This window comes from Mus pahari, chromosome 1, assembly GCF_900095145.1.
Source record: "Mus pahari chromosome 1, PAHARI_EIJ_v1.1, whole genome shotgun sequence".
NCBI classification, from domain to species: Eukaryota; Metazoa; Chordata; class Mammalia; order Rodentia; family Muridae; genus Mus; species Mus pahari.
Genome location: NC_034590.1, coordinates 67066438 through 67070236, shown reverse-complemented (window position 1 = coordinate 67070236; position 3799 = coordinate 67066438). Strand labels below are relative to the sequence as shown.

At 59.8% G+C, this 3799-nt stretch overlaps 1 protein-coding gene across 7 annotated transcripts in view; it reads right to left on the bottom strand.

Moving 5' to 3' along the window:
• The window catches only part of Tenm4 (teneurin transmembrane protein 4), a 710423-nt gene extending 707183 nt beyond the window's left edge, over positions 1-3240 (bottom strand). For 5 of the 7 annotated variants that reach the window (XM_029539653.1, XM_029539636.1, XM_029539617.1 and 2 more), the window contains exon 1: positions 2968-3240. The gene's annotated coding sequence lies outside the window, so the exon portion shown is untranslated. Of the gene's footprint in view, positions 1-1390; positions 2055-2967 lie in introns of those variants that run through there. The other 2 variants (XM_021192486.2, XM_029539624.1) reach the window with 1 other exon arrangement.
• Between the last annotated feature and the right edge of the window lie 559 nt (positions 3241-3799).

Here is a 3799-nt window from a genome sequence, read left to right as displayed (position 1 = left end):
AAAAAAAAAAAAAAAAAAAAAAAAAAAAAAAGCCCCAAGGCCGAGGGCGCCCAGCCCCAGGTTGGCGGAAAGGGGGCCTCAGCCAATCCTGGAAACCCCATCCCGGGGGCTTCTAGAGGTTGATGGAGAGGCAAACCAGTCACGTGGAGCCAGCAGCAGGGCTGGGAAGCTAAGTGTTGGGCCCCAAGAGCTGGGAAACAGGTTGCCGCCAAGCCCATCCCCTCCCCCAAGCCAACCGGCAGAGAACCGATTCCCGCCGTGCCCTGGGAGCGAACCCGGCCGCCTCCGGGTTGCACTCCTTCCCCAGCCCCAGCGGCTGGGCCAGAGCGGCTCCGGCAACCCAGGCAAAGGCGCCTTCAGCAAGGTCAAGACGCGGCTGGTCGGTACCTGGGGATTTTTCCCAGCCCTGCACTGGCTTTGCAATCGCATTGTTAAGGATCATGGCAGAGGCAGGAAATCCGAACAGCCCCACAGGTCTGCGCGGGGGAGGATTTATTTTACAGCGCCCAACACACTCAGACAGACCCGGGATTTCAGGGGGGAGGGGATGCGGAGTTTCAGGACGCCGGAATGTGGCAAAAACAAAACCCTCCCCACCCATGCACGCTATCATCTGACTTGGGGGAGGGAGTTCAGGGCCACCAAGCCCCGGACTTCAGCGTTCCTCAGGGTTCTTTCTACCAGGGCTGGGATAGCTTTTCCCTCTACAGGCGAAAAACAAGATTTAAAAACAATCCACTACTGTGGTTCTCTATCAAAGCCCATCAACGTGCGACAGGCTGCGGCAGCGAAGGGAGGCAGCGAGATAGGGAGGAGGGGGGTGGGAAGGAGCGCAGTTGAAACCAAACTGTTTTCAGTCCTGGAGGGAGGAGAGGGAACAGAAGCCATATCAGGCACCCATTCCCATAGCATCCGCATTAGGTATATTAATTTTTCTGCCCACCCCCGCACCCCGTAGAGGCCAGTACTCTACTTCCTAACCCACCACAAAAACCCCAAACCTGGGCCTGGATGCCTGACGTCTCTGGGCATTTCTAAAAGGGACTGGAGGCAGGTTTCTAAACAGGTGAAGGACGCTGGATTTAAAGCCAGGGAGGGGCCAAGAAGTCTTGGGGCTGCCTAGAACACCGATTTTCCCTGGAAGGGCCATCCAACACCCCCAACACCTCCAACACCTGAATCTCAGGGCTCCACGGACTCAAAGAAATCCGAGTCCTGACCCGCTCTTCTTCACAGATTAATCTTGGATCTCCACCCACTCAGTCCCTGCTTCGGTAACCGGTTCCTTGGGGACAGAGCTTTAGCACCCAAAGCCCACATCTCAGAAGTGGGCACCTAGGCACAAGGTACACAGCTCCCCATTCCCCAAGTGGGTCTCCCAGGTACTTACAGTCCCCAAGCAGAAAAACTTTCAGGGTTGTCTTTCAAGAGCCGGGTGCTTGCAATACAGATCTGGGAGATCACTGAGGCAGCTTATATAATTGCCCGCGATACTGTTCAGCAGATATCCTCCGTACACGGCCGCACAGCTCAGCACAGGGACACCCTCTGGCCCCGGCGCTGGGGATCGCGAGCATGCCCCACCAGCGCCTTCTACAAAGCAGCAGGGTGATCTCCAGGGCTAATCAAACGCCAATAGTGCGCTCAGATGCCGCAAAACCAGGGCTGACTTTGTGTCCTTATAGCTGCGTTGGTGGCTTACGGTTAACTGCATGTGTACAAACCTTCTCTCCAGGGTTGTGTTGTATGTGCGTGGGGGGTGGAGGGGAGGTGGCGACTGGGTAGGGGACTGGTGCAGGTCTGAGGAGGATTCTACATCTAACCTGTGCAAAACTCTCGTCCACACAGACCCAAGTGCAGAAATCGTCTTAACGTCTCCTGCTGAAAGGGACACCAAATTCCAAAGTTAGAGATCACGCAATTGAATTTCCAGTACTTTCCAACCTGGTTTAGGCGGGGGGTGGGGGATGTGGTAGGGCACAGAAGAAGAGGGCAGTGGCCAGAGAAACCCACCTACGGACCCGCCAAGAAGCATTGACCATTCATACCACCCTTTACCCCCCTCCCCCAATAGTTATTGGGATATTCCTGGGTTACGTGTGGACACACACACACTCCGCGACACCACCTTCTTCCGCTTCTCTGATGCGAAGACTGCATTTTTAAATCACTAGGAAAATGACTAAGGAACCCAGAGATCACATTTCAATACACAGCATATTTCCCAAAGCAGGAGGTGCAAGTAGTCACACACTCACAGCCCTGCACCCCCAGAGAGTCCACCCGGCGCCTGCAGTCCTCAACTCGTTCCGAGACAAACCGAACGAGAAACGACGCGGCCGGCGAGGATGGGCAGGAGCCAAGCGGGTGGCAGAGGGCGTGCGGCTTGGGGGTCGCGTCCCCGGGTTACCAGCTCCAACCGCAGCGCGCACCGGGGCCGCTGCAGCAAGCTCTCGCCCCGCAGGGCAGGCTGCAGAGCGGGAGCCCGGCGCCGCCTCGTGGGCTCCTCCAGCGCCCGCCGGGAGTCTGGGGCGGGCGAGTCTGCAGAGGGGCTGCGGGAGACTGGGCCGTGGCAGGGAAGGGGGAGCCCGGCGTAACACACGAACCTGGATCGAGCTAACCTCCATCCCACCCGCGGTCCAGAGTCTGGGGCCAGCTCCCACCTCTCCGCTCTCCCCCAACACTGGTTCCCAGGCTCCAGTCCGCGGCGGACTCCCGGGGCTGCGGTGGCGGAGGCTCTGGGCTCCAGGCTCCTTGCCTTGTCGGCAACCTGGACGCCCCGCTCTCCTTCTCTTCCTCCCTCCCTCCCCAGTGCGGAGCAGGGAAGCAGGCTAGCATCTCCCGGAGCCCTTAGCAAGCTGCTTGAGCTGCCCGGACCTGCGAGTGCAGAGAGGGGCGACAGAACTGGCGAGTCTCCGCCGTGGTCCCCAAGGCGCTTTTTCCGTAGAGCTGATCACGCCGCCTTACCGTGGCTGCAGGCTGCCACCGCCGGGGAAGCGGGGACGAGGACGGCGGGGAGGCGAGGCACCGCGCCGCTGGCTCCGCCGCTCCGCGAGTTGGATAGAGGTGCCCAAGACGGAGCAGGTCCGGGTTCTGAGCTCAGCTCCGGAGAGACCAACAATAGCTCCCGCGGGGAGCGGAGCCCCAGCGAGCCTCCAGCCGCGCGCGCACGCCGGGCTCCGGCTCCCGGCCGCTCCCGGCCGGCGTTCCTGCCAGCACTGCTGCCCCACATGTAACAGCTGCAATCCCGAGGCTTCTGGGGGGGGGGGGTTGGGGCGGGGGTGCGCGCGCGGGGGTGTGTGAGTGTGTGTGTTTAATAGCTTCCCTCCTCTTCTTCCCCTCCCTGCCTGCTCGCCTGCCTGCCTTCGTCCCCCTCCCTCGCTCTCTTACACACAGGGCGAGCGAGCGAACGAGACACACTCGCGCACACACGCACACACACGCAGGTTACATGAATGGGAGGCGGGAGCCAATCCTACGAGGCCGGCCTAGCGGCGCTTGGAACAGGGCTGCACCACGGCACCGGGGGGCGCCACACAGGTGATGCGCCCCCTTCTCCCGTGCCCACTCGGCCTCCTATCCGCTCACCCATCTCTGTTGTGTGCCATGCCTTCCCTTATCTCCGTCCTCCCTTTCTCTGAGCTGCTTTCTCCATTTCCTCATCTCATTTTCTTTCTGGAATTCTCTCAAGTGCTTCAGAATTTTTCTCGGATTCCTCTTTGACCCTCCTTTCTCGCTTTCCTAGCAGTCTTTCGAAAACTTTCTCCTTCTCTGCCCCTACTTTTCTCTACTTCCTCCA